The sequence below is a fragment of the Myotis brandtii genome, unplaced genomic scaffold (assembly GCF_000412655.1).
Source record: "Myotis brandtii unplaced genomic scaffold, ASM41265v1 scaffold182, whole genome shotgun sequence".
Lineage (NCBI taxonomy): Eukaryota > Metazoa > Chordata > Mammalia > Chiroptera > Vespertilionidae > Myotis > Myotis brandtii.
Window position 1 is genome coordinate 4,167,472 of NW_005356751.1, and position 11,923 is coordinate 4,179,394.

The window sequence follows — 11,923 nt, forward strand, 5'->3', positions numbered from 1 at the left end:
TATATATGTTCAAATAGTTTTGCCTGGAGACAGGTAAATTAAGTAACTTCCTAAAGTTTCTTCTAGTTAATAAATTCTTAAAGTCCATGATATTTCTTTTTTTAAAATCAGATTTTTATTGATTTCAGAGAGGAAGGGAGAGAGAGAGAAAGATAGAAACATAAATGATGAGAGAATCATTGATCAGCTGCCTCCTGCACATGCTACACTGGGGATGGAGCCTGCAATCCAGGCATGTACTCTGACTGGGAATTGAACCATGACCTTCTGTTCACAGGTCAGCACTCAACCACTCAGACACACCAGCCAGACTGATATTTCTTGATGTAATTCAAATTTCCAGGTAAAAATTGAACAGTTTATTGCTTTTGAAGACACAATAAAGATAAGGCTAAGGTCAAGAAGATTTTGATTAAGTGAATGATGGTGATGCTTACCTAATTACTAAATACAATATGTAGATTTATACCTTGTCTGTCCTGTGGTTATTGAAGCCACTGTTGTTATGGAAAATGTAAGAGGACTGAGATGTGATGATTTATAGTGGTCTGTGGAAATTTGACTGTGTTGACTCCTTAAATTAGAAGACTCAGTTTCTATTACTTCAATATTTACACTTCAGACTATGTCAGACAGCTTTGAAGCATCACATCCAATATCTCTGTATCCACAGTCTGTATGGCAACCAACTCTATGCAGACTCCCTTTAACTTCATGCCGGTGCAGTGGGGCCCATGGCTACTTCATGGCCTCTCACCTCCTGCACACACCTACTTCGCAGGAAAGCCCACTCCAAGCCCATGCTTGGAAGAATAAAGGAGTCAATTCCTCGTGGATTGTTAGGCAAAATGTTTCTAATGCTTGATGTACCAAATGCTATCTTAAGAAGCACGTTGCTCTCAGTGACCGCCAGTTCACCCCGGGAGAGGTAGTTTCGTATCATCTGAAAAGAATGTTCTTACATAGAAAAGTAGGCCCATTAAGTTGTTCACTGCTTTGAAATATACAGTGTTTATCAAGCACATGGCACTTGGCTTCAAGCCTGGAGGCTATATATATCAAGCCCCCATCCCCTTTCCCGTGTGGAGATCTACCATCTTACTGTTGGCTAAGACTCTACTTCTGTCCATAAGTTTCCTTAATAAACTCTTCAATTCTGGAGTTTTCAGCCTGGGGAACTCAGGAGAAGGGCAAATCAATGCAGGACCCGGTGACTTAAGGACAATGTGAGGGAGTGAAGGGGGTGCTGTTAGCTTGCTCTAATATCAAGCACAACTGTATTATGTCTAGTCTGTGTTTCCCATGAGATTTCACCGTAAGTGCCAACTGGACGATACCAACCACCTATTTGTTCCCCTACAGCTAGGTTGCCTTTCTGTGATTTATTGTCTCCTTCAAAGCTACACTCACTATTCATTTGAATTAGGTTTCATTTATGCCAGAATATTGAGGGTGGGACCACAGTACTCTGATTTTTTTCCAGGTTTCACCCTCTCCCAGAAGTAAGCAAGTGGTGTTTTTATTTCACATGTGGGAATAAACTGGTTCACAGGGAAGTTAAGAACCTTATCCAAGATGAGAAATTGAAGGGAATGGCAGAAAACTTTATAACATTCTCCAAGATGCAGAAACTATTCATTTGGACAATTACACTGTTTTGAAATCAAATATATATGAAAGTTTTAAAATTCAAGCCGACTTTTGGTGAAGTCCTTAGAATTTATCTTCAATATGTCCAGTCTTATATTTCTGTGGTTTCCCCCCACTTTTTTTCCAATGTCTTCATATCTATGATGTTTCAACCAAGTATCTCCTATCAAAACCTGGTCTAAGCAAAGGAGCTGAATCTATACCCGCATACGGAGAATATTTATTAATGTTTAAGGTATTACTTCTCCCTAAAATGATGCATAAATGAATTTCTAATTGTGGAACTTGGGGACTACAAAAACTGGGATAGACTTGATTGGAAAAGCAAGGTGAAGAGTGGGGAAAGGAGTTTGGAAAAAATTTATTTCCTTGACTCCTGGAGCTCCTGGAATAGATGAAGGTTCTACTTATGTGTCCTGTTGGTGGAATGTGCCTTGCAGTGGCTAGCAGGGTGTGCCAGGAAGAGTGCATCAGGAATAGTTATTCTACTTGCTCAGGCTTACATATATTTTTTAAATAGACTATTCTTTAGAGCAGTTTTAAGTTCACAGCAAAAATGAAGGGAAATTATTGAGAGTTTCGACGTATCACCTAACTGTCCCCATGCACAACCTCCCTTGCTATGAACATCCTGCACCAGAATGGGACATTTGTTACAATTGAACCTACACTGACACATCATAAGCACCTGAAGTTTATAGTTTTTATTTGGATTCACTCTTGGTGTTGTGCATTCTATACATTTGGACAAATTTGTAATGACATGTAACCTTCATTATAATAGCACACAGAATAGTTTTATTGCCCTAAAAATCCTTTGAGCTCAACCTATTCATCCCCCCTCCTCTGAATCCTTGGAAATCAGTCATCTTTTTGTTTATGAAAAACTATTCTGTTTAATAGTGCACTTCATTTATGCTACAGGATGAGCAGGATAAGTTGGGAAAACATAATGAGGTCATCCCTTCAGCTGGTAAATTCAGGAGCTCCATCTTAACCCAGCAAGGAGCCCTGCCACCAGGCACAGGCCAGAGCCTTCCTTCTCTGGGCTTTGCTCTTTGTTTGCATTCATACTCTGCTGTTGAAGTCAGAGGTGGGGTCAGGAGAAGTCTGGCTTCTGGGGCCAAATGTCACAGGTCATAGGTGACAGAGGGCAGGGCAAGCTGGCTGAGCAAGCTCCTTAAAAGCATCCTTAGTCACTAGGGTTTGAATTAAACAACTTTTTATCACAGGAGTGGTGAGAGGAAGAGGGAGAGAAGAGGAAAGAAAACAAAAACTAATTCTAAATGCTTTTGATCCATTTCCTCATGTTAGAATCACTGATTAGTTGTATTTCCCAATTAGTCCTGGGTTCTCCACCAAAATTGCCAGAATGCTTTCAGAAACTCCTCACCCCAAATCAAATAACAAATCCCTCATCACCCTATTTCCTTATCAAAACTTAAAGCTGGATTAGGAACAGTGGCTTCCACATACAGCATCCTTTCCCCTTTCTTTTCTTTCTTTCTTTTTTTTAACAGCTTGTAGTTACTTCAACACATTTGAAATTCCTTTTCCCTTTCTTAGCAAGTAACAGGACCCAGAACATTCTTTCCACTGCCACCTGTGCTGACTATACTGACTCCAACTAGAGGAATCCTTAGAATTTTACTCCTACTGTGCTTCCACCTTCATCTTGGTAAGAAAGGCTACCTTGGTATGAGAACTCTGGTCTAGTGCAAACTCCCTTCCATAATGGAAGGTGATTGGTCCCAGAGCTTCCCTCTATTTCCAGCACTTAATCTGCTGCTTGCCTCCTAATTTTTTAAGGCTGGTATTGTTCCTAGGGAAACTGACCAGGTTGCTAATCACTGTGCCAGGATGATTTGCCCAATTATCCCCATTCTCTAAAGTGAAAGATTTGCATCAGAAGGGACACATCCTAAGTTGTTCATACTTTTATAGTTAGACAGGGGGTCTTCAGACTCAGAGGAAGTGAGAAAAACAGGTATGTGTGGCTCTCTTTCATGTAGACTCTCTGATATTTAATTCAGCAGTAACTCAGAGAGATCTTTTACTCATTCCCATTACATTCAAAGGCTTCTCTCCAGTGTGAATTCTCTGATGGTGGACAAGAGCTGAACTATACCTAAAGGCTTTCCCACACTCATTAAGGCCTGAACTATAGGTAAACTTTCCTCCGCATTCCATACATTCATAGGGCTTCTCTCCAGTGTGGATTCTCTGGTGATGAATGAGGGTAGAGCTTCTACTGAAGGCTTTCCCACATTCATTACAAGCATACGGTTTCTCTCCAGTGTGGATTCTCTGATGATGAGTAAGGGTGGAGCTCCAGCTAAAGGTTTTCCCACACTCGTTACATTCATAAGGTTTCTCTCCAGTGTGGATCCTTCTATGTAGAATGAGAGCAGAGCTACAACTGAAGGTCTTCCCACAATCATTACATTCATAAGGTTTCTCTCCAGTGTGGATTCTCTGATGCTGAATCAGATGTGAGCTCTGGCTGAAAGCCTTCCCACATTCCCTACATTCACAGGGTTTTCCCCAAGTGTGAATTCTCTGATGTTGAATAAGGTCTGAAGTTTGATTAAAGCCCTTGCTACATTCACCACACTTATGGGGTCTGTCTCCCACAGGAAGTCTCTGATGTGAAATAAGGTTGGAACTCACAGTAAAGCTGTTGCCAAAATCATTATATTTCTCACTTCTCTCTATCATGGGGGTTAGCTTTTCTTCAACTGTCACTTGACCAAAATCTTGTATCTTCCTATGCAGTTTTTCTCCAGAAGAGTTCCCCAGCTGCCTCTTGAGACTGACTACTTTTTCATAGGCTTCTCCAAACTTAAGACCCTGAGAAATATCCTTTTGGAATCTTCCCAATAGCACCCCATCTGATTCTGTATCTTCAGAAATTTCTTGGTCATGCTCAGTTCTGGTCTCACCATCTAATGAGAATACATTCCCATAATTCTCCAGCATACATCTCTATAGAGATCCCTTTGAGCAGGCTCCAAACGCTCCACTCCTTCCAGATAATGTATACAGCCACATCCTCAAATGTCACCAACTCCTGAGACTTGGCCTTTAGGAGTGCAGCTACCAGCATCTCAACCCCCAGTCTGTCCTTGTTGGAAAATGCGGGAACTTTGAGGAAGGAAGACCACTCTCAAGCAGGGACTGAGGTTCCTGAGATGCATGATCAGCCTGAGTTTCCATGGGTAAGGCCAGAAGCTCCTGTCTCTGGTCTCCTATTTGCAGACTCAGTAGGAAATAGGTTTTCTGAATGAGATAGAGGAAGCACTGCTGTATTCTTTCCCACCTTCTTTGTAGTTATCTCTCGGCAGCAATTACTGGGAGCTCTTGGAGATTCTGACTTTAGTTGATGCCAATGCCAGGAGGCAGGGACGGAAAACTTGGGGGGTCCGGACACGGACCAGGCCCCACTGAACACTGTCACAGACCCCCACACCAGGGACAGAACAAAGAACCAATCAGTCATATTTTAACTGTCTCCATAGTTTTGTCTTTTCCAGAATGTCATATAGTTGGAATCATACAGTATGTAACCTTTTCAGACTGGTTACTCTCACTTGGTAAGAACATTTAAGGTTTTACCTTGCAACTCCCTAATAACATATGATGCAGAGCATCTTTTTATATGATTGTTAGCCATCAGTATATTTTCTTTGGTGAGATATCTGTTCAAGACTTTTGTCCATTTTTTAAATTGGACATATACCTTTTCTTACTATATAAGTTTGAGAGTTTTTTTATATTTTGGATAGTAATCATTTATCAGATATCTTTTGCAAATATATTCTCCCAGTCTGTGGCTTGTCTTTTCATTCTCTTGAGGCTCATGCTTCTACATATGAAAAATAGTGGGGTTTTTTTCATGTTCATTTACTTCCTGGTTCCTGAGCAGCAGCCAACAAAGTTGAGGTGATATGAAAAGAACATTATGTTCTGGTATCCATGAAGTATGCATATCCCAAGATACACAGTTTATTTCTTGTCCGTTTTCAGCTGTGGTATGCCATATATCTCACCACTAACAGCTTATACAGATGGATCAAGGAATGGAATATGTGGCCTCTGGGATGGAGGTTACCCCTAGGGATTTCTGTTATATATTCCTTAGAACTTCAGGATGTTATTGCTCTTGGAAGTGTCAGATTTCAAATTTGTGTAAATGTATTGTCTGCAGGACCAGCCCTGTTTCAAGGGTTACTTATCAATGAAATAAATTAATTCCTCTAGTACAGAGTGATCACCCCCAACTGCCCTCCCCTGACAGCCCAGTCACCCCTAACTGCCCTCCCCTGCTGTCCTGGTCCTCCCCAACTGCCCTCCCCTGCCGGCCCAGTCACACCTAACTGCCCTCCCCTGCCAACCTGGTTGCCCCTAACTGCCCTCCCCTGCAGGCCTGGTTGCCCCCAACTGCCCTCCCCTGCTGGCCATCTTGTGGCTGTGGGTGCTGCCATCTTTGAGGGTGTGGCAGTCAATTAGCATATTCCCTCCTTATGGGCTGTGGGCACCACCATCTTTGTGACAGTGTGAGGGTCAATTAGCATATTCCCTTTTTATTAGATAAGATAATTTGGGGTTAAATTTTGCCAAATGGTTTTTCTGCATCTTTTGAGATGATCATATGGGGATTCTCTTTTAATGTGATAATATGGTGAGTTACATTGACTTTTAAATGTTAAACCAACCTTATACTCTGGAATAAATTCCATTTGTTCATGATTCATTTTTCTTTCTATATATTTCTTGGTTTAATTTGCTAAAATTTTGTTTAAGATTATTGCCCCCATATTTTTAAAGGATATGGACCTGCCTTTTCTTTTCTTTTTAATATATTTTATTGATTTTTTTACAGAGAGGAAGGGAGAGGAATAGAAAGTTAGAAACATCGATGAGAGAGAAACATCGATCAGCTGCCTCCTACACACCCCCTGCTGGTGATGTGCCCTCAACCAAGGTACATGCCCTTGACCGGAATCGAACCTGGGACCCTTCAGTCCGCAGGCCGACGCTCTATCCACTGAGCCAAACCAGTTAGGGCCCTTTCATTTTCTTTTCTTTTCTTTTAATGTCTTTGTCTGGTTTTGTATCAGGAGGATGATGAGCTCATGAAATGAATAGGGAATTGTTTGTTTCTCTTCTACTTTCTGAATGAGTTTTTACAAGATTGTTAATATTTATTTTATAAATGTTTGATAAAATATATCTGTGAAGCTATTTGTACTTGGTATTTTCTTTGTGGAAATATTTTAAATTATGAATTTAATTTCTTTAATTGCTATAAAGTCTCTTCAACTTTTCTATTATTTTTATATCAGTTTGGTAATTTATGCATTTCAAGAAAAGCTTCCATTTAATTTACATTGCCAAATCTAAGGGGAATAAATTTATTCATAATATTTTCTTAACCTTTTAATGTCTATAGGGTTTTTAATAAGGTTCACTCTTTTATTCCTGATATTGGTGATTTGAGCTTCCTCTACTTTTATCTTGAGCAGTGTAGAACTTGTGTTATCCATAGCAGGCTTTTAGGAATGTTAAAAATATTATACCATGCCCCAGGAGAGGGTGTCACCGTGGATTAGGCTGCTCCCTTTGGTCAAGGGCAATGTTCACTTAGGGACATAGCTGTTAGCAGTTAACATTACCAGCAACTGGTGGATGGGTACATGAGCCTAGAAGAGGAGATCTTAGCAGAGAATGGCATTATCCACTTTGGAAGAAAAAACACATTTTGAGTGTGAGATAAAATTTGAGCAAAAGCAGGGTGTTGAATAGCAAGAGATCAGCAGAGGTAATATGGAATTTGGCTTGGTGAGGACCAGGGGCAGAGAAAGGTCCCTAAATAGTACCCACAATTTGGCTTCCCTTAGTTTCTAGGGGCCTAGGAAAGCCATAATGTAATCTTAGAAACAGTGATGACTGCCCAACTAACTATATCTACTTTACATTCTAATTATTTCATGCTGATGAGCACCTAGACTAATGGAAATGGATACTCAATTTACTTAATAAATATAGAATAAAATATTTTAAAGCACAAGTCTCTGGAGAAAATTAATAAAGAAAGCCTTTAGTGGTAAAAAGTTGGAAGCTACTGGCCTGGAGCCTCAGGTGAAAGAATTTTGGTTTAAAATCAGCAATAGGAATATACCTCTAGGTTCCTGACTGAGAAAGTAATTATAATTTATTCTTAAATCTTAAGTCCAGAGTTTCAAATTTAACTCTGGCAATGTAAATTTGTTATTGTGTACTGTAGACAAGTTTGAAGCAAAGCCTTCTCTCTTAAAAGAATACAAACATTTTCATAGCTTTTTAAATTGATTATGCACATGCAATTGTTTTTATCATTCACAGATCATCCAGAAGTGAATGAGATCCATGAATGTAATGTCTTAATCATCCCGCAGAATTCCAACCACCATTCCCACTGGAGATGTGCAGGTCTTTCTTTCTCCTGGTGTTTGCTGGGAACAGAGTCCACTTCTGGTATTTATAAGGTGTCCCTCCTTGCCTCTTTAATTATTCAAAATTCCTACCCTGCTTGCCTTCAGAATCTCTTCCCAAGAATATATCTGAAAAAAGAACAAATGCTGGTTAACAAAAGGGTTATCTATCTCTTCCAGGTTGATTTGAACTTTTATTAGGAATCAAAACTCTAAACTATGAGAAAAATGCAATTTTAATTAGTTGGTGAATATAATATCTTACAGATGCTCACAAATCTAAATCCCAACTGCCCCAAAGCAGCCCTCTGCATCTCCTTTGCCTACTGGCTACTCCCCTTGGCTGAGCTGCCTTCAGAATTGCCACATAGAATAAGCATCAACTTGACATCTTCTCCCTCCCACATCCCAATTTCCTCCTTCATTCCTCATTTCTGCTCATACCCCATCCAACTAGTTTCACATCTCCTTGTCATCTTTGGCTTCCCCCAGCCATGATTGTCCTACCATGACCTCATGCAGTAATTTTTCTATTCTGTTTCATGCCACATCCCCGGAGCACACGCCCATCACCAAGACCCAGAGGCTAAACAAGCTCCCTGACCTCCTTTCTTAAAGGATTTTGTTCCTTCGTCCCTGAAGCATGGTGACAAAACATTAATTTTCAAAATCATGCCACTCCCATGCTCTAAATTCTTTAATGAGGTATATTTCCCTACAGTCCTCAATGTTCTGGCCCCAACCCACTTTCCAATCTTGTCTTACTCTTCTTTCCCTCTATACAGCCCACTGGTTTTGTATACCTGCTAAACAGGTGGTAGAATTGCCTGTCTTTGGCCTTCCTTTTACAATAGCTCCTCATTCCATTGGAGAGGAGGGCTCCACTCTTCGCTTGTAAAACATTTCCCCATTTTCAACCTTTAGATTATCTCTTCTCTATGACTTCTCTGGAATAGAGATAATCTTTTTCTCCTCTAAGCATCTAGAAGTCCAATGTTCTCTCTAGTTAGTATTTAAGCATGTACCGCCTTAAAGTATTGGTTCCATTTTCTTAGTGTACAGGGTTAAAAGTATGTTAGACATAGCTATGACCCTTCAACTGAAAGTGGATCTCAGGCTTTTCTTCTGTGGAAAACACAACAGAAGCTGAGAGAAGGGGGGAAAGCTCTACCTAACAAAGGTCTTGTGGGCCAGCAGGGTAGGCTGAAAAGTCTAGGACAGTGGTTGGCATACTGTGACTCGTGAGCCAAATGCGGCTCTTTGGCTCCTTGAGTGTGGCTCTTCCACAAAATACCACGTGTGGGCGCGCACGTACAGTGCGACTGAAACTTCGTGGCCCATGTGCAGAAGTCGGTTTTCGGCCTGGGTGAGTCTATTTTGAAGAAGTGGTGTTAGAAGAAGTCGGGGGTGTCGGTGGGTCGGGCAACGGGAGACGTGGCGCAGGTGGGCCGCGGGATACGCAGCGCGGGGGACGCGCGATTCATGCAGGAGTTGAGTGAGCCGACGAAACAAGTATACAAGACGAGTGTGGATGGGAGAGTTGGAAGGGGTCGACCTCAGCGAACGTACCTCAATCAGATTGAGGACGTTTTTAGCAAAGGCCAGCTTAGGAGTACCCTAATGAAGTTAATAACAATGTACCTACCTATATAGTTTAAGTTTAAAAAATTTGGCTCTCAAAAGAAATTTTAAACGTTGTACTGTTGATATTTGGCTCTGTTGACTAATGAGTTTGCCGACCACTGGTCTAGGAGAAAGGGGAGTGGAGGGGTACAAGAGAACCAGAGTGAGGGCAGGTGAAGTGGTTGATCTGAGACATTTGGAGAGAGGGAAAAAAGTGTCTGAGGGAGAGTTTTTACAACAGAGTAAGTCTTGCTGTGCGCAATGTGGCAACAAGTTCTCTTTCCACCTCCTCACGAGGGCTTCAGTGGAGACTTGCATTGTTTAACAGATGTTTTCTTATTAAGTTAGATTCTGTTTCTTTTTTTATGTACTGTGTACTGATTGTTTGTGTCCCCTCCAAATCCATATGTTGAAGCCCTAAAGCTTAAGAGTGATGGTATTTGGAGATGGAGTCCTTGGGAAGTAATTACGCTTAGATGAAGTTATGAGGGTGGGGTGCCCATGGCATTAGTGGTTTTATAAGAAGAGGAAAAGCCAGAGATCGCCGGTTCTCTTCCACATGAGGAAACAGTGAGAAAACCACTGTTTATACACCAGGAAAATGGCCTTTACCAGGAACTGAATCAGCCAGCACTTTGATCTTGGGACTTCCCGGTCTCTAGAACTGTGACAAATAAGTATCTGTTGTCTAAGCCACCCAGTGTCTGGTATTTTGTTATGGCAACATGAACAGACCAATATAATGTGACATTGTGTTGTGATAGGCTGTCAGATGGGGACAAGGAGGCCTAACTCTGTACACACACACACACACACACACACACACACACACACACGTATTATCATATAATATAGTTTGTAAGTTGGAATAATAACTTTTACTTCTCAGTATCCATGCAATGCCAAGCAGTACTGTGACTATAAGGAGCCCACCTCCTACCCTGACTGTTTGTCTTTGGTATTCCTGAACCTTTGTGTCCCTCTTCACCCAATTCCAGTATACCAGTCATGGCCTCCAGCGGGTCTCCCAGTGAGGGCCATGTGTCCCAGTGACTATGCAAGGACATCCATTGGGGTTTGGCAAAATGGAAAAACAACAACAAAACAACACCCACACACATGTGCTCATACACATATGCACACACACAAATCCATTCTTTATATTTTTTGTTTGTTTTATAATGTACATGCAAAGTAGAATTGGCATATAGTAAGAACTATATGGCAATTACAGTATTAGAATTTAGATATCCTTTGAGAGGGTCTAGTTCAGTATTTCCTAGATAAACTTCAAAGAGGTGGTCACTTTATTTTTTAAAATATATTTTTATTGATTTCAGAGATGAGGGGAGAGGGAGAGATAGAAACATCAATGATGAGAAAGAATCATTGATTGGCTGCCTCCTCCATGCCCTCTACTGGAGATTGGGCCTGCAACCCCAGCATTTCCCCTTGACCAGAATCAAACCTGGGACCCTTCAGTCCATGGGCTGACGCTCTATCCAATGAGACAAACCAGCTAGGGCTAGTCACTTTAGAAATACAGATTTCTAAGCCCCACCTTAGACCTGCTGAATCAGCATGGGGTAAAGTAGGGACAGGACTCTGAAGTTTAATAAGCTCCCAGTTCACCCTGAAGCAATGCACCCATGGGTCTGCTGTCCACTGACATCTAACCCACTCGTTTTGCTGAAGAGGAAAGTGACTCTTAAAGAAGTAAATGACTTGCCAGGGACACAGCCAATTAGTAGCAAAGCCTCAACCAGGACCCACATCTCAGCCTTTGAATCCCATGCTTGTTCTATCCCCCGTATAATGTGCTTGCTTTTCAAGCTACGGGCATCGTTTTCAAGTTTCCCAGACTCTCCCTTCTTCCAGTCTATCACTCTGGACACTTCCCAGGGGTTTATTATCTGCAGAAAGACATCCAGGATGATGTCATATTGTTGCCTGCACAATCATGCAGAAATTGAGAAAGTTCAAGCTACGCCATGTGATGCTGCATAAGTGGCTTAATTTCCAGATGGAACTCACAGGGGGCAATATTTCAGCTTACTAAGTCATGTCAATTGAAAAATACAAAAGCTTTTGAACTTTTGTAGATGTAAGAAAATCAAATGAAGGACTCCTAACATCCTATTGCCAGCTTAGGTGAGTGGATGCGTGGTGGCCCTAGC

At 41.2% G+C, this 11,923-nt stretch overlaps 1 pseudogene; it reads right to left on the minus strand.

The window, feature by feature from the left end:
• Nucleotides 1-3,654: 3,654 nt before the first annotated feature.
• Nucleotides 3,655-5,003, minus strand: LOC102239900 (annotated as a pseudogene).
• Nucleotides 5,004-11,923: the final 6,920 nt, after the last annotated feature.